This window comes from Macadamia integrifolia, chromosome 9 (genome assembly GCF_013358625.1).
Source record: "Macadamia integrifolia cultivar HAES 741 chromosome 9, SCU_Mint_v3, whole genome shotgun sequence".
Classification (NCBI taxonomy): Eukaryota; Viridiplantae; Streptophyta; class Magnoliopsida; order Proteales; family Proteaceae; genus Macadamia; species Macadamia integrifolia.
Genome location: NC_056565.1, coordinates 7841512 through 7863744, shown reverse-complemented (window position 1 = coordinate 7863744; position 22233 = coordinate 7841512). Strand labels below are relative to the sequence as shown.

Here is a 22233-nt window from a genome sequence, read left to right as displayed (position 1 = left end):
CACAAGACAGGTTGTGTGTGTGTGATGACTGTGTCTATGGAGCACCCTGAAGATGATAGTAGTCGTCTTCCTATTTTCATTCTTTTTGTGTACATACTTGATGTATCTTAGGGGCAATATTGTAATTATGTTTTGACAGGAGTAAACATTCTTTTGTGTAAATATTATACATATCAATCTAATTCATCAGTTATGTTTATTTTACTAATTCTTATTATATATTGTGGATTTTGGATTTATTTCATAACTTTGTGACCTTAAAGTACAGCATCAGAGATCCTGGATGGATTGTGGATACAGTTGTGTGTCCTGGTCACCAGTCTTCATGTAAGTGAAGGTGGAGTGTGACAACAATAACCCTTGCCTACTTGTTAATGTTATTGGTAAAGATGGAAATAGATGTTAGAGGCATATATGAGACAACGATTTGAAGGACAAATTGTTGATATAGAAATTATGAAGATCGTTGTTCCTTCCTCAACCTTATGTGAAACGTTTCTCCTTTGGAGTTCCGCTTAGGCTACGTTTGGTAGCCATTCAGGTCCAAAAACAACGTTTGGTGTCAAAAAACAGAATTTTCAGTTTTGTATCAAAATGTTGTTTTAAAATAAAAAAATGGTGTTTGATGAACCTGTTTCAAGAACGATTACCCTAGTTCATTTTTTTGTATTTAAAACGAAACCGTAATGACGGAACAAGGTTTCGTCGTTCCATCATTTTGCATTTCTAGCATTTTTTTTTTCCTGTTTTCGTTTAGAAAAAACTGAAAACACCAAGTTGACACCAAACTCTTTATTCTGTTTTTTTGTTCCCACATAACGAAAAAACGTCAGAAACGTTTTTCTGGATGACTACCAAACACAACCTTAATATTTTGCTTCATTGAAGTAGTGGTTTACTAATAATCCAAATTTTCATTTTTATTTTATATTTATTCCATGGTTATTCGGGATAAGATAATCGCTATTGAATATTTTCTCTTGAGGAATAAGTGGTGGTTCTCCCTTACAGTTGCTATCTTTGAAGAATGATATGTAATCTGTTTATTATATTTTATTACGGGGCATGGATGGAGTGTTTTTCTAGTCAGTGAGTTTTCCTTGAAAAAATACATTTCCTTAAAATATGTTAGAGACTTGATTTCATGCAGTTGCTTTTGTACGTGTTTTGGAACCTATGTGGGGAGCGAATGAATTTTTTATATGGCGTGTTTCATCATAGTCAATCCATCAGCCTTCAAATTTCCCATCACTAAGATTGCCTCAACGGTGCCAGTAAAATCTTTACCTCATTAGTTTATAAGTGGTGTAGGGATTCTATTGGTGTTCTTCATAGGATTGGGATAGACAAATAGCTAGCCTTAAAATGTACGAACGCCCAACAACCATATCATTTTCCAGGGTTTCTATTTGTGTTGTTCTCAAAGGTGTTTTCTTTGATGTTCTCTGATCTTCTAGAGCTGTGTGTAGTTGCAAATCTTTTTTTTCCTATTGTTCTTATGAATGCTATTGATTGAAAAAATGTTAATTTTTGACTCCATTAAGTTGGGTTAAGGCAAAGTTTATTGTTAATATCGTTATATTAGTCATTTGATAGGAAATCCATGGTAAGAAAATTCTTTTTCTTTTTCATTTTTAATATGTGTAGGTTATGAATATATATCATTGTTTGACCTGTTTATTTTTCATTGTCTATGGTTTGCGTTCTCTTCTGATTGGTAGGGGATGATCTTCCCTGGAAAAAAATAGAATGTCCCATTTTATTTCTTCCTTCTATGCAATAACCTCTATTAAGTTTTTCCCATATTCTCCTAACATAACATTAGGTTATGCCCTTGTCTAATATCTACTAGTAAATATGACTCAGTGATAATTGTCTGGGTCAAATTTTTGATGATATTGGGGAACGTCGGGGTTGTTGGGATTGAAACTAAATGAGATGTGCCATAGTATTTATCAAACTGGTAGATTGAAATATTCATTCAATTAGTTTTGTAATTATATATTGTGATTAATACTTGAATTGTTTGACCTTTAATGAACTATTAAAAAATGCCACATTTGTTTTACTATGTTGGGGAGGGGCGGGGGACATTGAAAATCAAAAGTATACACTAAAACCAAGTTACGAAAAGTTCTTCAAAGTTTAAAACGTGAAAAAACGAGGTAACGGGATTTTTCATTTATCAGTTGTTTGATATTTGTTCAGATTGTCATTGTACATTTTTTTCTCTTTATATTTTACACTTTTATATTTCTATGAGCTTGTAGGAAGATCTACGTAGATAATTATTTATTCATGTGCTAGCGGTGAAACCTGGTATTTATGTCACATACAGTTGTGATTTCTTTGACTGGTTGTTCTTAGAAACTAGAGTAGCTTATCATGGAATTATAATTAAAGACGTATGTTGATGTTATCATTTTTTATTTACCTTAAAATAAATCTTATATGCCTGACAGTATTTTCTTTTTCAACCGAGGGAACTATTCGAATAGGACGGAGGAGAGGAAGTAGATGGCAGGGGAGAAAGGTCACAAAGAGAGAGAAGGAGTGGGGTGCAGACAAACAGAGAGGGAGATAGTGCGATGTGGAAAGCGAGAGAAATCAACAGCTTTTGAAAGTCCGTTTCCATTATTGGTGACTTCTTGGAGACAGTGCCAGTGGTGGAATATCTGTCAGCAGTAGCAGGAATATGAGCAAGAGCCACGGCAAAGGCGTAAACTCTGTCTCTATTTCCCTTCTCTGATTCCTCCCCTGGCTGGATACATACATTGCGTCACGTCTATGAGATGATAACTATAACTTCTGTTTATCTACTGACCTTTTTTTTTTTGTTTAAATATTATAATGCAAAGATCTATACTGAAGGGTATTAACGGGTCTCGAAAGAAGCATAGATTCTATCCAAAGAAGTTTTACGATCTAACATGAAGCAACAATGAACGGAGAAGGTAGATATTGAGAGTTTAGATATTATAGAAAGAAACAAAAGCTTATCTGCAACACTAAGGATTGATTTATTTTCTGAAGGCAAAAAGAGGCTCAGATGGTTGTTCACTCTTGCATTTGTGAGTGATTTCATGCGATAATTGTTTTTTTATTCCCTCCTTATCCTCTTTCGATTCATTTTATTTGGATTTTATATACTTCTATTGATCTGTCCTTTGTTTCGCAGGTGAAAGGTCTTATTCATATTAAGTTTGCTGATAATATTGATGACACGGTTCTTTCTTATTAGCTAGTTACATCAGGTCTACCCAGTTTCCCCCCCTTATTTTTATGCCACTAGGAAGGTGTATTTCAAAATTATAAGAACAAAACCATAAAAGTGATGTTGAAGGACGAAAATGAAAAGCAAGAAGTCAGTCTTATGTACAATGAACTATTAGTTGATATCATTTTTTTCTTCCCGTTTGTTAGTTAAATACATTTTCCAATATTTGTTAATATTTTAAAGAAAAAAATGAAAATAGATGTTGATGCATATCTTAGGTTACGATTTGAAGGACATATGGATGCTATTGAAATTATAGAGAAAGAGGATCTTTATTTTCCTTCCTTATCCTCATCGTAAAAATTTCTCCTTTGGAGTTCCCAATTAATATTTTGCTTTTCATTGAAGTAGTGGTTTTCTAAGCATCTAATTTTTATTCTTATTCCTAGTAAGGTATATTTTCTATTTTTATTTATGTTTGATGCACAGTGATCTAGGATAAGATATTCGCTATAGAATATTCATTGCTTGAGGAATAAGTGGTGGCAATCCCTTACATCTGCTGTCTTTGTAAGAATAATGTGAAATCTATTAATTATATTATATTATAGGGTAGATGGATGGAGTTTTTTGCTGATCCGTGAGTATGCGCAGAAAACATATATTCACTTGTAATAAGTTAGAGACTTAATTTCCTACAGTTGCTTTTGTACATGTTACAACCTTAGTGAGGTGCGACCTTTATGAGGTGGCAATGAATTCTTTATGTTAGTAGTTTACAGGTGGTGTTAGGTTTTTTTTGGTGTTCTTCTGAGGATTGGGACAGATGGATACTTAGCCCTGAAATGACCAAACTTCCCACACCCATAGAATGTTCCAGGGTTTCTATGGGTGTTTCTTCTTATTGTTGTTTTCTTTGACGTTCTCTCATCTTCAACAGATGTGTGTTAGTCATACGAGGAGGAAATCTGTGGTAAGAAAATTCCTTTTCTTCTTTTCATTTTCAATGTGTGTAGGTTTGAATATGTCACTGTTTGACCTGCTTATTTTGCATAGTTTGTAGGTGTGGGCCGTGGGGGTTCGCTGCCGATTGGAAAAGGATACTTTTTCCTGGAAATTAGCATGAACCATTTTATTTCTTCTTTCTTGGAAGCTACCTTTATTAAGTAGTTTCCATATTTATGTTTTCTAACACAACATTATGATATACTCTTTATAATATGTAACGATAATTGTGACTAAGTGACATTTGTTTTAGCCAATTTTTTTATGATATTGGGGATAATTGGGGTTGCTGGCACTTAAAACAGATGAGTAATGTGTTGTACTATTTATCAAAGTGGTAGATAGAAATATTTATACAGTTAGTTTTGTAATTCTATATTATGATTATGATGGAGGGTCTTAGAGAAGAAGGGAAGAATAACATAAAGGGGAGGGGAGGAAGAAGCTCACACGACCAGGCAAACCTTGTTCACACGACCAAGCAAACCACAAGGTTCAACCAAAATTAATTTATCATTCAACATACTAATACCCATCGGTTACTTGCCTTTATATAACAAACTGAAAGTTCAAACTTGCCTAATTAAAATCTAAATTAAATTTGCAACTCCTAATTACTTCCTAAGTTTTAATTAGAAACAGAATAAAACTCAAATTGGTAACTCCCTGATTGACTATTAACCACCAAAATTAAAAGATTGCAAATAATCCCCAAATAAAATAAAATCCTAAAGATCCTAATGAATCCAAAAATCCAATTGGGCTTGGTTCATCTCCAGTTCAATCTGGCTTGGTTCATCTCCAGTTCAATCTCGATTCTGCATCAGATTATTACTTGAATTGTTTTACCCTCAATAAACTATTCAAAAATACTACATTTGTTTAAGTTTGTGGGTGAGGACATAGAAAATCTGAAGTATTCACTGAAACCAAATTATGAAGTGCTTTAAAATGAAAAATGTGAAAAATAGGTAATGTGATTTTATTAATTGGTTGCTTGATATGTGTTCAAATTACTGCCGCAACCTCACTCGGAGATACGTGGGGGCTTATTTCGTAAGGCATCTCTTCCCTTATGGGTTTCTATAAGGAATATTAATAAAAGTCCAATGTCGGAGATTGGGAAACATAGAATTTGGAGTTACTACCTAGGGTTAGGGCCTAGGGCCAGATGGGTGGGTCCAATCCATAAGGAAAAAGACCCAAAATTGGTCTGGTCTAGAGATAAAGGTAAGTGTCAGGTTGTGGAGTGGGAAACGTATTAGGTACCCACTCCACCCGGTTGGCCAGATGGGTGGGTCCAATCCATAAGGAAAAAGACCCAAAATTGGTCTGGTCTAGAGATAAAGGTAAGTGTCAGGTTGTGGAGTGGGAAACGTATTAGGTACCCACTCCACCCGGTTGGCCAGATGGGTGGGTCCAATCCATAAGGAAAAAGACCCAAAATTGGTCTGGTCTAGAGATAAAGGTAAGTGTCAGGTTGTGGAGTGGGAAACGTATTAGGCACCCACTCCACCCGGTTGAACCAGTCTTCCTACTAAATTCTTAAGAATGAATGTTCTCCCTTAATTAATCCTATACTACACGTATGGCTAAGGGCCCGTTTTTTACACTACATATATAAATTAAAATTATACATTTTTTCTACTGAGTTGAGAGGTTATATATATATATGATTGACCCCCATTTCGAGTTCAGAGGGGTGGGCACCTATTATTGTGAACACGAGCTTTGGTGAGTGTCCTTCGGCTAAGGCAAAGGTGGACTTGACCATCTACTTTCCTTCGGAGAATTTGGCTTTCTTATGATCTTTCACAGCTTCTGGGAATTTTTTGAATTTCTAGGTATTTTTGGGGAATTGTGGTATAGTTCCGGGATCCCACGAGAATCTGGGGAGTATAGAACCTTTTAGGACTTTCTAACAGTATAAAAGGGCTTTCTAATGCTTTCTAATGGTTAGGGACTTTTTCTAGATTTTTCTGATTTTTGGGATTTTTTGGCACAAGATCTGAGGCAATGGAATCTTGGGGAATTTGACATATCTGTGGGTTTAGGAAGGCATTTTTAGGGTTTCTAAGGGTTCTAAGAATTTTTGGGATTTTGTAGAGATTTATGGATTTATGGGTTTTTTATGGTTTTGGAATGTGAATTGAGGCAAGGGAACCTCAAGGAATCTGAGGGAATCTTTGGCTGAGGGAGGAGAGAGAAGGTAGGGAAAGGTAAGTGAGGATTTTCCTAAAATCTTGGAGCTCCGCAGCTCTTGGTGTGTGGGTGTCTTAAAATGGGGAAATGAGCCCTATTTAAGCTTTTGGCAAGGAGCAAGGGTAATCATTTTGGGACAGGGGGGCTAGAATCCTTCTAGGAACCAATTTCTTGACGGGGCCGTCAGGAATCTTTGACAAAAATGGGCCTGGTCTGCCCTAATTAGGGTTTCTGACTTATGGGAGTTCTGGTGGTCCAATTTTTGCATACCTTATATCGTCAGAATCGTATTTCTGAGCACTATTCAATGCTACAGGTTTTGAGCCCATTTATAGCTCATAAAAGTTTGGTATTCGCAAAGGACTTTTGTCCAATTGCACCCTCGGAATATCTGGTAATCCTTGTTCATGCCGTCCTACACCATTGGAGAGTACTTAGATTCGATTGTCAGTATATAGCATGTTAATGTCGGGTGCTATGAGATCGGACATGATTTGGCCATGTAGAGGTCTCGAGATGGATTAGGGTTTCGTGTCCGATTAGGGTTTCAGGTTGCTGTTGGGTCCAGGTCACTTTGAAGGACCGAGTTCTCGGGATTGAAAGTGTAGGCCTTATCTACATCCTGTAAATAAGGGGATGGTTAAGTACGGGTTGTTCCATCAATGCTTGTTCGAATCCTTCCTTCCCTTTTAGTCTCCCGCATACCCTAAAGAAAGTGATTTGACTCAGTATTCTAGATGTTGTTGAATAATTGCAAACATTGTTTAAAGTAGGGGCTTGTATTACCCCATGATTGTAATGATTGGTAAACATTCAGTAGCATATATATATATATATATATATGATATCGCTCTCTTTGATAATTTGTAAAAGCTAGTGATGAATAATTAGGCTATTCCGCAGTTGGTTCATATAGCGATGCTGATGGTCATGGTTCAATGGATGAAACTTAAGGGTCTGTTTCGATGCCTAAAGCAAAATAGGAGCTATCAAGTTTCATAGTGACATTTGAATCTTAGATGTGCCCTCGTTCCGATCTACTTTCACCATGGATAGCCAGATGCAAGCAAAGCCTAGCCCCAAGGTTGATACTAGAGATGCAGCAAAAGTAGCATGGGAGCTAGTAGAACAGTACCTTAGATGCGCCCTCACTGAAGAGGGAGTGACTTACGCCTTTAATCATTGCTAGGGGTAGGTGACAAAATTGGGTGTCTACAACTTCTTAAACAGTTTATTCACATATGCATTTCTTGATCTAAGCTTAACTTTCTTTAGCTGAGTTATGTAGCTAATTTGAACTCAATAATCATACTCAAATTGAAGAATCTTTTTGCTCAATGCAGTTTTTGTAGGTTTGCTTTCAATTTAATGAATCTCATATATTGCAAAAAATGAAGTTTGAAGGAGTGTCAATATACTTCAAAATATTTCCCCAGCATTGAGTGTGTGTTTTCTCTAATCCATTTGATGATTAGCCATATTATGCGTATCTTTCTTGCACAATTATTAGTTTAAATAGTTATTCTATTTGACTTGGATGAACAACCAAAAGGATTCTACTTCAGAACTTTATTGAGTTGTCATTCAACAAAATCAGAGTTCCTTGTAATATTATATGGGAAAAAGATTTCAAGACCAGTATCATATCATACTGGTACCCTTTTCTACGACGTGGCCTTGAGTTATTTCATATATTAGTTTAAACTTTAACCTAATGGTTAAGAACACCAACTCCACAGGATATGGAGGATAGTGGTAGAACTTCGTTTTAGTTTTATCTTTCCCACTTATTCTACTTAAGTGACTTGAGTTGATGTAACACCCTAAATTAGAAGTAGTTGAGCCCAGTGTATAGCCCATTTGGCATATGAAAGTAGGCTGCTCTAATATGAATTCATATGTATAATAGTAAGAGAGGGAAGTTTGGTAGATCCACTAGTCAAGGAGTATAAAATAGTCAAAGTAGAAGTGGGACCAGTTCCACATTGAGTGGATTCATAAGCCTAGCAGATAGGACAGTTGATGGGCTGAAAAAGCTGCAACCGGCCATTCGGTTGGGCTAGCAGAATGGAAAAAAAAAAAGAAAAAAAGGTTTTCTATGTGGGGCCCACCTCTCTGGAGCCTAACTTATCATGTCTACTCCATGCATAGGGGTCTATTTGTTGAGTGTAACCCATGTTTTAGGTCAGTATTTGGTGGGTTCCATTAATGAGAAATTAATTTTAATTAGTTCTAGGCTTCTAGCTATAAGTTTCTAAAAATTAGATTTTAGAAGCAGTTTTTAAGAATTACATTTTAGGAATTAAGTACTTCAGCCAAACAGGCCCTAGTGTAATATGTTTTAACCACTTAATGTAGGAATAGATTTGACAAGTCAAACTAGACCCAAACTGTAGGAACTTTCAAACCAAAGAACAACGATAATAACCAAGGTAGATCAACAATACCACAGATCAGAATAAAAGAAAAAACAGATCTGTAACTCAGAGTTTCAAATCCAGAAACTGGAATTTAAGAGATCAGAATATAACCCAGGTTAAAGGACTAAATCAGATATAGGAATAGGGTCACAACAGATCATCAATTGTGAACAAACATCCACAAAATTCAGGAACAGTCGTGTATCTATCGATCTCAAAAAACAGAACCGATTAGGTCAAAATATCTAATAATACTTAGAACAGATCAGCAGTGACCAAATAGGAATAAATTAGCAGTAGTATTAGGATGATGACAGACCCAAATCAATATTAGACAACAGAAAACAGAATAAGACTGTCCAACAATCGAACCAGATTCTGTCCTAGTAAAATCACTACAGGACAAAAATAAGGTGATTTTTGATAACTTGCAATTGACAGCTCAGATCTAGCCCAGGTTTGGATCGAGTTTCACACTAATAGGAAGGAAGACTCGATCAAAGGCTGCAGGTAGTACAGAGATCAAGTAACCAATTGAGACTTTTAGAAGGATTTCTAGGCAGCAATTGAAAGGTAAATACCTGATCTGTGTAGCAGTAGTATAGCCTTTAAATCACCTTGAATACTTTTAGAGAAATTGAGGGAGATTGATAGAATAGTTGAAGAGACCTCTTGGACTTCACGCCGCAAAGAGTCGTTGGATCGAACACCAACCCATCACTGTGATCAAACACACAGAAGTTCTCTTGCAGAGAAAGTAGCAGCAGCAGCCATGTATTTTGTCAAAATCGTGGCTCATTAAAAGAGCCATCATCTTTATTTATAATAGTGATAGGGGTTACATAAAATAGAAGCTAACTTTAGTTTCCAAAAACTGAAATAGGAAACTAAAAATTTACTAAAACTGAAAATAGAAACTTACAAAATAGAAAGTCTTTTAGTTGCTAAACTGGAAATAGAAACTAACTTATGACTGAAAATTAGAAACTAATTTAAGACTTCAAAGTAGAAACTAAATTACTAACTAAATGACTAATTAGTAACCCCATCAGCGGCCCAAGTCGTGGGCTGACTTGGACCAGATTTGGACCAGATCTGGGTCGACCCAGTCAGCCACTTGGGTTGACCTTGGTCTTGGTTCTCCTTGTGTAAACCCTTGGTACTGCATCGCCACTATAAATAAATTCCATCCTCCCATTTACTTCATTTCAGCCTTTCACAAGCTGAAAACGTTGGGGAGAGCAGAGGAAAAGAAAAGAGGAGGAGGAAGAAGAAGAAGAAGAAGAAAGGTTGTGCATAGGCTGCCGTACCTACTGCTGCGTCTGCAGAATGAAGGTAAGAAGTTGCTCTTTAATGGATGTACAGTAGGGTAGCATGTTAGGGTTTAGGGTTTCAGTGGTGTAGGGACTGCAATTGAGTCCATATGAGCTGAATTCAGAACCTAGTGAGTAAATCCCCAATTTCGGGAAAGGTTTTGGGACAATTTGCACAAAACCCATCTCTGTAAACCCTAGGACAGAGGGCTCTTAGGTTTTATGAGTAAATAATGCAAATTGGAACCCAATAGAGGCTGCATAAGATTAGAAATTCTACAATAAGCAAGGGTAGAATTTTAGTTGTTCTAGAATTGGAATTTTGGGATGAGTTGAATATGATTCTCTTTCCAGATTTCAGTTGCTGGATTAAATTGATAGTAGCAGGCAATTTGAGGGGCTGAACTTTATAATTATAGTCTTAATTAGAAGGTTAATTCTATGGGGAAAAGCTCAATTCTGCAGAATTTACAGACTTTGGGTTTAAATTCTGAAGTTTTCTGCAAAATTGAATGTATCAACCCTAGGTTTAGCTAATTAAATCCCAAAGATGGGTCAAATTGAGGTCTAAAACCTATCTTCGGACCTAGTATCCATGACCAGAACCATGGACTAAGGAATTAAACCCAAATCTGGGTTTGGATATACAGAACAACAAAGGGTAGAATTGAGTTCTGCAGAAAGGAGGGAACTGGCAGGTTTGACCAGCCAACCCGTCGGTTGCTGCACAGCCAACCCACCGATTGGGTGATTTTAGGTCTGATCAGCCTCAATTTTTCTACTGATACCTACCTCCCTAGTGGGTCATGCTAAACCTTAAGTGATTTTATTTTTATTTGAACCTACAAGCTAGGTCAATTTGGGACATCGTCGAGGCTTGGGAAGTAGGGACTGTATAGGGATTAGTGAGGGCTTGTACAAGTTTAGTATGGAACCTGCACGGAGAGGTATGCTAGGTGTTACTGATCAGTCCCTGTTATGATTAAGTTATATTCTGCCCCTTGTGGGTTATGGTCCCTGCCTTTTTACCAAATTAACCATATGGGTAGGGGTAGGGGGCAGTTCGGGGGCATTTCTAAGACTTTAAATGAGATTGGTACATGGGCTGTTGAGAGGTGTTTTAGGTTCAACAGTGGACCTATATTTAGTTATATTAGGTGTTATAAATATTTAACATGATAATACACAATTTACATAGGAACTTAAGTTACTCTGCGAGGATTTGCGGTGATGGGAATATAGTGGTAACTATTGGATTTCGGGTTTTGAGGTGAGTGGGTGTTTGACTTATTTCACGAAGTGTTCTGATATTTTCAGTTATGCATGCTCATGTGGAATGTGATGATTACCATGTTATGGATTTATTTGATATAAAATTATATATTTCACATGTTGCATGTTTTTACCGACTTGGATGTAATCGTGGTTTTGTGGATGTGTAGTATGTTAGCTTTGTGGTGATGAATGTAATATTGATGGTTTGAGGCACAAGTGGCGGAGGTTTTTTCTGGTACCGTGGGCTTAGAGGTCAGTGTTATAGTTGTGGCCACAAATGTGTGATGGATGCTATGATTGATATGAATGGATGCATGTAGATGCATTTGGTTTGGATCACATCCTAGTGCTATTACCCCTTGCCAATAGGTGGTAAGGTATTAACTAATCTCACTCGGTGGTAGGTTGCGGAGGACTACTACGCCTGAATACAATGTACTGTGTTCTGAGATGGCACATCATAGTACAACGTACTGTACGCATGACTGTCAGACAACATGGGAGACTGATGACGGTGTGGAATTCCTGGACCATGGCTGTCAGGGGTTACTATTTAAGGGTTGGCTAGGGGACCGAGGTTCTTTCTGGTACTAGCTGACTCTTGCTTGCAGCTAGCTTGTATCTCTGAGGCATGACGTATTGGGAAGGGGATACCACCTTTGCTGCTTATAGCACATATACCCATACATATTGAGACTTAGTAACTTGAATGGATATTTATAATTAAAATGGATCATGTGGTTGTGCATCTGTGGATATTATTGTGAGTGTGTAGGTGTTATGATGTTGTGTGCTTGCATGCTCACCTCTCATTGGGCTTGCGAAACACACCCCTCTTTGATTATTATTTTTAGATGGTGATCTGATGCTGAGGCAGGATTGGATTTCAGCGACGGTTGTGAGGCTTGTGTCTACAAGACACTGGGTTGCTAATGGATTTCACTATTGTTATTCAATAATTTCTTTTGATTTATATATTGATTTTATATGTAAGAGGTAAATATTTCACCTGTGGGTTGTTAACAAATGAATTTTGTATATTGTAATTTATCACTTTAGTAAATCACTAGTGATATTTGTATGATTTATTAGCGTACTCTGATTTTAGACTGTGTTCTTGGCTGCATTTTTGAAATTAAAGGACTACATCTGTGATCCTGGAGGGCTAGGCTGACTGATGTGGATGTCCAGTGCTGCATACCTTTACCAATTTGAGGCAGGGTGTGATAGATGATCTCTTTGACTTGAATGATAAATGATTTGATTCTCTCGTGTTTGTGATATGGGAGCACATTCTATTATACATACCTTGTTACAAAGATCGGGGTGCACGTTAGCAAAGAAACAAAAAAGAAAAGGTGAAATAAGGGGGTAGTGTAGAAGTAAATTGCATTGGAAGAAGTGAAACAGGAAGAGTGCCAGCTGGTGCCACTTCTTTTGGCATTCTCATGTGGGGACTCGTAGTTTGTTTGTTTCCCTCTGAATGTTGGGGTGAGTGATAATTATTTTACTTGCTAGATAAATCAAGAGTCCAAATTTCTGGTACTCAAGTTTTGTCTATTAATGTATTATGCATTTTTTTTTTTTTTGCTAAATATATTTTGATCTGGGACGGGAAATGTAATACGGCCACTGCTATTATGATCTCTTTCATGCTTCTTACTTTTCAGTACATGGATTGCATTTGTACCATTCCACATTCCTTATCGAAAAGCATATATTGGCATCCAAAATACGGGGACTGTTTTTACTTGAAGGTTTGAGGTAGATCGCATTTACAGTAAGTTCTTGTTAGACTCGTGCATTTGGAGGGGTTTTATGAGCTATTTGTTTCTAAGTTTTATGTGTCATTTTGTTATTTGCCTTTTGATTTCCAAATATCAGCCTCGTCAATTGCAGGGAAGAGTTCTCAATATTGAAAATATTTATCCACTTTTTTCACTATCGATCACATGACTGCTTGGGTTATATGAGCTATTTGTTTTTAAGTTTTATGTGTCATTTTGTTATTTGCCTTTTGATTTCCAAATATTAGCCTCGTCGATTGTAGGGAAGAGTTCTCAATATTGAAAATATTTATCCACTTTTTTCACTATCGATCACATGACTGCTTGTTCTCAACAATTTATGGGCACAAGATCTTCGTTATGCTCTTTACCAAAAAAAAAAAAAAAAAAAAAAAAAAAAAAAAGATCCTAGTTGTGCTTACTATTGATTTCTTGCACACCAATATATGTATATATGAATGAATTTGTTCGTATATGCAATCATGTGTTTTTTCTTGCACGCGTGTGTAAGTAGAAAAAAATTGCACCTGTTCTCATCTTGTGGATGATGGAGCTGCTCAAGGATCCACACATTCTTGACGCTGATGATGATGAGTTTGTTCTTTTTCTATCAGTACCATTAGTTATGCCTGCACCCTCATGTGCATTGAAAAATTTTGCGCCTGTTCTCATCTTGTGGATGGCGGAACTGCTCTAGGTTCCACACATTCCTTTTTTTTTTTTTTATATGTAGATCCACACATTATTTGACACTGATGATGATGAGTTTGTTCTCCTTTTCAATTAGTACCATTAGTTTATAACTGGTGATTGTTGCTTAGGATTTAATGATTTAAGAAGATGTTCTAGATGTGCTGCTCTGGAACTTTTGTTTGCATCTTTTTCCAATCACTTTCCTTACTACTGCTATATCTTAAGTGGAAAAAATTCTGATTGCTGGAATTATATTTTTCTTTGCAAAGCACATTAAAATGGACCTTTTGATGTACAGGAAGATGATATAATAATTGAGTTGTTGAATAAATATTGGTCGAAGAAGTGGTCCACCTTTGTTCAAGCGTTACCTGGGCGTACTGGAAAGCAATGCCACGAAAGAGGATGAATAGGATATCATTTTCCTGAAGTCAGTCAATATTTATGTTGTAGTTTGTGTGGGATTATTGGATATGAATCCAGGCATATGAGTCTGTGTATATGCATTTATTAGTTGTTCACAAATATTCTGAATTCTATGCATAAGGCTTTCTCATACTAGCTGTTTATTCTACAAATCTAATTAAGAAACAATGAGCAATGTCAATGTATCCTTAGCTGTGCCCACCCCCCTCCCCCCCCCTTTTTTTTTTATTTGTAAACCAAATGTATATATACAAGAGATCAGATTATGATCTTTTAGTGGTACTATTGCTATCAGTTGATGAGTTTATTGCAATGATAGTGCCCATAAAAAGAAGGGACAACCATATGTTAACCACACTTTTGTTCCGCTGAAACTACTTTCAGAGACAAATGCACAAAGTGAAAGACCTAGTCATGTCATCATCAACAACAACAACAAAAAACCAGCCTTAAATGGGGTTGGCTACATGGATCCTTACAAAACAAACTATGGATGTCACTGTCCAAACTTTCCTGCCTTGCTAGTTCTTGATGTCAGTGGTGCTACTCTGTGATGTGAGGGTTTGTTGTTAACAGCCTAAGAAAGATTAATGGGTGGAAAACTTGTTTACTTCTGGGGCCCATGTAGGTTGCTTTCAAATAGGTGTTTATTTTCTGAATCTTTATATCGGCTCGTTTAGTGGGCAGCTGAAATAAGTTATGAGTCACTATTTTAGTGAGAGATTCAAAAATTCCTCCAGTTAAGTTGCTGCAGGGTAGTGTTTATTTTTCATTTTATTTCCAGAACCCGTCCGTCTTTGTTCTTCAATTAATATGGGTAATTTTTAGTGTTTTAATTTCTTAGAGGTCTTTAATTTTCGTCATGTTACCAACCTGAGCTCTCTCTCTCTCTGAGTCTGCAATATGGCTTCTACTTTCCTTGTTATTATGGTACAGTCTGTCTTGGTTTTAAGAATGTCCTATGCATGGTTTTAAGTATCTCCGATACCGATACGATACCCTCCGATACGTATCTTAAATTTAGTCGGTCGATACGATATACACCGATACGATACATTGAATTTTTTAAATCATTTCGTATCGATATATATCCTACAATACATATCGATATGCATCAATACACCACTAATACACATCGATACGATACGACATGCCTCGATACGACTATGAAAAATATAAAATTGAGGTAAAATGTACGTTTCGGTATGTATTGGTACGTATCGGTGAGTATCGGTATGTATCGATCGATACGTATCGGTATATATCAGCACGTATCGGTGAGTATCGATATATATATATATCGGTACGTATCGGTGAGTATCGATACGTATCGGCGCTACGGTCATATAATGGCCAATATGGGTAATTTTTCAGAAAAAAACGATTTTTTGAAGGGTTTTTGTTCCAAAGTTGCCGTCAGCCATATTTCTCTCTAACTAAAATGGAAATCAAGGTTGGGAACAAGGATTTTACATTTATGGGACAACTACAGACCTTGAATTCTTAGTACGATACCCTCAATTTAGTGTTTATGCATAATACATGTTATCAATAGCTTTTTTTTAACAAATTCTTTATGCAAAAGTGTTTAAAAAAATGTTTCCTATCCATTTATGTGTGTATCTTTAGCGTATCTTAGTGTATCTCCGATACGATACGATACCCTCCGATACGTATCTTAATTTTGGCCGATCGATACGACGACCGATACCGATACTTTAATCCTTGGTCCTATGATTCATACGCCACAGCCCTTGTTTTCATGTCAAATTAATGATTTTCAGGTGGCATATCTTAACCTACAATCAACAAAGAGGCATGGGCTCAAGAGGAGGAGTTGGCTTTGATTCAAGCTCATCAAATTTATGGGAACAGATGGGCTTAGTTAACAAAATTTCTCGAGAAAGTCGTTACTTTAGTTCTGCTCTCAACTATCAGAGAGCCAGCATTTGTCTTGATAACTGAGCCCCTATTTTGTTCTTCATTCATTTTGCAAAAGTCAATGCTGCTTCAATTGCTTAGATGCTGGTGCATATATTTACTCTGTTCAATCTTTTTTGGAATTACATTATTATGTGTTATGCATTTCTTTATGAATATTCAAGTATCTTTATGCCTATGCTGCTATCAGGACAGACAATGCAATGAAAAATCACTGGAACAGCTCTTAAAAGAAAGTTGGACTCATACTTGGCCTCAGGTATACTCACAAAATTTCAAGGTCTGCCTCACGTGCCCAAGCCAAACCAGTGCATGCCTTCCTCCTCACTGATGACAGAACAGAGCAGTGGAGATAATAGTGACCCCAAATATGTGGCAGAAGCAGAGGAAATATCAGAATGTAGCCAAGGTTCAACTTCTGTTCGTTGCTCCCATTCCGAGCATGACATGGTTTATGCGGTTTCAGTACAAGCAGAAGAAGAGTTTAAACTGACAGAGGCAGCTAGTCAAAGAATTGGGCAAGGCTCTAGTATGCCATCATGTTCCAAACAGTATTTATTTTTCATTCGAAGATGTTTCAGAAATACCTCATGAACTAGCAATCTCTGTCCACCCTTCTGAGCAAAGCATATCCCCTGAGTTGGAGGCTCTGACACTAATGATTGCTATTTCAGTTTACATGAGTTGCCTCGTACCTGTTCACTGGAAATGCTCCAGGAAACACCAGGTTTCTTCAAATCATCGGCACAGTGTATGACAAGTGTTGATGAAAACCACAAAACAGGTTCTGTTCTGTTACAGAACTCTGTTGGTTTCTGTGCTTCTACTTCAATGGTAAATATGGTTGCGAATTCTGATGGACAGGAGAATTATCAATGTCTAAAGGTGATTGTTGTGGCGTTACAGTTTCAGAGTCAGGGATGGATGCTTTTCTTCGGGTAATCAGATTGATTGCTCAAATACCATTGACATGGATGGATGTGTCAATTCGTTCCTTCGCCGATCTGGCATTCAGAGTTCTGAAGCTGATGAAAGTTTTAGCATCACGGTCATATTATCCAGTAAGATTTTTTGATATGATGGAAACCTCAATTTCTCAGTCTCTATCAAGTGTTCTCCCCCTGCTATGCTCCGGGGATGGTAAACTAATACATGGTAGTGAATGCAATGAGCTAAGAGTCGGCAGACATATCTGCCGGAACTCAAGAGTCGGGGCTTATTAGAAGCTCATGTGACAATTTCCTCTTTCTTTACGATTGTAGATTCTTTTTTCTTTTCTTTTCGAACGACCCATTTAATTCACATAGGGGATGGATTTTCTAATGTTTGATTGGAATCAGATAGAGCGCTGTTTCAATCTCCTGTGGGTCGTAGGAAGACTCAAACAACTCTCTTATGCGGTGTCCTTTACTTTTTACCCCTAATTACTTTCAGCCTGATCGTTCAAGGTGTCCTCCAACAAAATAGAAGACGAAGGAGAAGATGAAATCTCAGAAGGGGAGGTAATTCACGTTTGCTCGTTGTTCCTACTTTTCTCTATTTCCCATTTTTCAATTATAATTTTAACACATTTGTTATCTTGGAAACCTCAGTTTATTTCTTCTCCTTTCCTTGTGGGAAGAAATTAAATTGTTTCACTCAAGGAGGTGGTAGCGTCTTTGAAATCACTAATTTCTATGAACTTGGTTAATTTTAATTGTGTTTTATCACATAGTCTGAGCGTTTTTTATTAGAAAACAAAACACCATGCTTTTGTGCTCTTATTGTTCAACATTTGTATGTGCTTTGGTTTTAATTGGTGGATTTATGAAAATTGCTGATTTAAACTGGCATTCAAGTATGATAAAACTTTCTGGGCAGATAAGAAATCGGCAAGTTCTAATAGGACCGACTACTATCATGTTGATTCAATAGCTATCTTTGATAAGCTCTGGATTGTTTCCATTAGTTTCTTTCATTTAGATCTAGTGGTATTATATGGGTTGGTTTCTTTGTTGTTAACAGTTTATTTGCTGAATAATGTAATTTTGGACAGTAGTCGAAGGGTGGGGGTTTGTTGTCCTAGACTCAGAGTCTTGCTTTTTGGAGCTCTTATCTAATTTTATTAAGTTGTACATAATTAGATATTTTGGATGGCTTTTGTATATTGTCCTGCTATGCCACTAGAAACCCAAACTGATAAGGGATTAGGTTTGATGGCAACAAAGTTCAGGTGGTTAGGACAAGAATTGTCATGTTTATAATGGTCAAAACATATCTCATCATTTTTTTTTGTTTTGGGGGGAAAATTATGCCCCCTCCCCTGTACTTTGTTGAAATTACATGTGGATCCAAAAGCTTGAAGAAATTACACCCCCTCCCCTGGCTATGACGGTGTTAGTATACTGTTAATTTTACACCTTAAAAGACCATACTACCCTTTGCTGGCATCTGGCTGGATTTTCTTTCTATTTCCTTCTGAGTATTGACCATTTCTCAAATTGATGATGACGGATCAACCAGAAGACTGAAATTCGAGTTCATACCCCCTTCCCCTCCCAATGGCAGCACCACCAGCAGCGCCGCAAACAATTTCTCCACCAGAAAGTGTTATATATATTTTCGTAGAACCAAACCCTGCTGCTTGTTCAAATGAAGAAACTATTATCATAGTTATCACGGCGTCAAATTGATCCAAGGCGGTGGAGGGGTGGCTAATCGATTTGGAGATGAATCGCCCGTTATGGCGTTGCCATGACGGTCAAATAGCCCATGTGTCTTTTGTTATTTTTCCTATTTTCTAAAGTTATTTAGTATGCTACTTTTTTATTTCCCTTATCGAAATTTGCAAAAGATTCTAAATGAAGAAATGGAACTCAATGACCAAATGTCAAGGAGCTCAATTAAGCAGCATAGTATATTAGGGAACAACTCAAATGCACAGGAACCAAAGAAGCGCAATTGAAGAAATGATCCAGAACATCACAGATTGACAAGAAAAATGAGATTAGATCTCTGTAAACGACAATACTGAAACAGAAAAACAGACTAAAAGAAGAAATAAAAATGGTCTAGAAGATTAAAACATCACATTTGACAGGAAAAATGAGAAAAGGTCTCCCTAAAATTACAACTAAGACGTAAATGAAGAAACTAAACTCAATGAGAGGCTTAGTAAATCAAAGAAATGCAGAGGAACAAAAGACACAAAACTCCACAATGGTTTGTGAATGACAATACCTAAACAAAAATTCAGAAAGTACAATGAGAAGCTTATAAAATCAATAAAGCTCAAAATGCAGAGGTGACCTGGAAGAAGGGTGCTGGTTGGGACCATTTTATATAATTCAAGCGGAATGATCTTTTGGCAAATTTTTGATCAGGTCCCAATCGACACCCTTCTTCCAGGTCAACAGCTACTCGTAGGGCAAGAGTTGATCTCTAGTTTATCAGAAACCAACAACTCAACTGGAAATTTTCATCTCAAGATGAAGTATGACGGCAACCTTGTTCTGTCATGACCCAAACCTAGATACAGGTAAGGGTACAACCCTCGCGGGCGATGATCAAATGATCCAAAACATTCATAAAAAATTAGGCATATGAGAACTCGTAAAAAATCAAGTCTCAACAAAAAATAATCAATTACTGCTATAAATTTTAAGTACTGGTGACAACCCAAGATATGTCCCAGTTAAAATGCAACATCTATATTATTAGAGTTTACCTCTAAAAGTCATCACAACACCTCTCTTTAAGAAATAGAAACAAAACAAATTAACAAGTCTTCAAATTCGCTCCAAGCATACCTTCATCTCAAATATCTGTGATGTTAAAATAATGGACTAAGCTCAACAGCTTAGTAAGGGAAAATAGTAAGTGCACATCATAGGACAAACAATCAACACAGAAACAATGGTTAAAACAAACAGTTTTAGTTTCTCAAACCACTCTTTTAACAAAAAATGATCATTTAAAAATATCCATTTTTATCACACTTTAGTTGGCACTGAGGGAAATAAGCTACCACCACCCATAATACGAGAGGGAAACACGGCCCCCACAATCACATGATCACACAATTACACTGTTGTCACCCCCTTTGTGACTAAAATTTATACACCACTGTGCACAGTAGGTATAAGTCCCGTAGCTCAATGGGACACCCCTCTTTGGTCTTGTATGGAGTCATCTATTTATGCTCACACACTTTCTCTTTTCATGCTTTCACAAAATCACCTTTCATCAAAGTGTTTTCTTTAAAAACACAAACTTAACTAAAATCTCCACGTAAAAATCAACATCAATATACATCACACTAATAGTCATATATTAATCACTCTTATAAACTTATGTTGCACATAAACACAATTCAGAAGGTATAAAGTCAGCAGGTATCAACGATTCAAACACACCAAACATCATATCATACAAGTAAACCACACACCTGTGGTGTAGTCCAACTATAATCCACTTATCTCAATCAACATGTCTCATACTTCCACCCTCTGAGCTCTGAATGCTCAAGTCAACCACAACCTACAATTAATCACATCTCCTATTAATCTCTTGGTTTAAAACTAATTCAAATATCCCACTTTTCCCCCCAAAGTCAACTTAAAAAGTCAACCTAAAAGTCAACCCTCCCAAACAGAGGTCAAACTATAGGAAAAAATTCCCCTTGACACGCATTTTCACCCTTCCGAGGATGAGAAGGATCACATGAGTGATCAAGGAGTAATTGGAAAAACTACAATCTCAAAGTGTAACTTTCATATTTCAGTAAATCTGAAATTAGTCTCAATCCATTGGATAAATGGTCCCCAATTTCAAATTGAAACCTCCCCTAGGACGGCTCTACTAACCCCCAAGTTTGCCCAAAAGTTAACGGTTGGATTTAAAACAATTAGGGAAATACAAGTCTAGGTCTCCCAATTTCACCTAATTTCATTGGTTTATAAGTAACACGTAAATCGAGAATCAGATTGTCTCCTTGAGTGGATCAATTCTCTCTCTATGGTAGGGGAACCTATGGTAACAAAACATGGGTCTCCACATAGCCAGAATAGAAGAAAATCAAAGATCAAGATTTGAACAAGAATAGACAGTTTTATAGATCGAACCAAGAATTAATGTTAGAGACCTTCAATGGCCCCAAATCAGAATCGATTACCCCTCTTTGGCACAAAGAATCCCAAAAAATTTTTGTCAACCAGCACAAGGTCCCAATATTTGGGTCTCAAGAAATAATATTGGATCAGGATCACATGGGCCATATATTCCAAGAAAAAAATATCGTATTGGGTCCTAAAAAAAACCCCTAAGAACAATTATTTGGGTCTCAGAAAACCCTAAATAATTGGGTCACCTATGAAGAAACCATCATCTGCAACATTGGATTCCTGAAAGTAGACCCCTATTGGGTCCCAAAAGAAGAACCAACAGAACCAACAACTAAAACAATATCTAAGGATCAACTTAAACAACAACTAAAGATAAGAGAAAGCTTCATTACCTAGAGTGAGCAAAGAAGTAGGCAACTGTTACTTTCGGGAATCTACAGCAGGATGTGCATACAACAGTCTTTTGAGATTAATGGTGAGTGAGTGAAATTACCTGCTTCCGACTTCTGGGTTTCTTCTTATAGGATCATATCCTGTAGAGTCCCACTAGGATACGTTCTCCTTCCTCTAAAGAGATTGGGACGGTTTGTTGGAGGACTCCTCGAAATTTCCATAGGGAATAATCCCTTGGGTGAATGGAGTCGTATCATGACTCTATAACTGAAGAGAAGTTTGGGTTTCCCCGTCACCTGGCTATCCGAAGCTCTTGTGTAGATAAGTGGTGAGGTGCCATGTGTCTGCATCTGATTAGGTGGTTTAGTTCGTGTGTATCAGAAGCCCCCCTTCTTCCTTTGAAGTGCCTTTAGGGGAAGTAACATTTCTCTCTTTTTTTTTTTTTTTTTTTTTTTTTTT

The 22233-nt window shown here is 36.9% G+C and overlaps 1 long non-coding RNA gene across 5 annotated transcripts in view; it reads left to right on the top strand.

Annotated features, from left to right (window-relative positions):
• The first annotated feature begins 760 nt into the window (after positions 1-760).
• LOC122089121 overlaps positions 761-22233 on the top strand; it is a 27790-nt gene continuing 6317 nt past the window's right edge. The window contains exons 1-8 of one of the 5 annotated variants that reach the window (XR_006143235.1): positions 761-2954; positions 3034-3071; positions 3179-3254; positions 12574-14342; positions 16123-16366; positions 16470-17113; positions 17186-17340; positions 17620-17781. This is a non-coding gene — a long non-coding RNA (uncharacterized LOC122089121). Of the gene's footprint in view, positions 3255-12573; positions 14343-16122; positions 16367-16469; positions 17341-17619; positions 17782-22233 lie in introns of all 5 variants that reach the window. The other 4 variants (XR_006143234.1, XR_006143237.1, XR_006143236.1 and 1 more) reach the window with 4 other exon arrangements.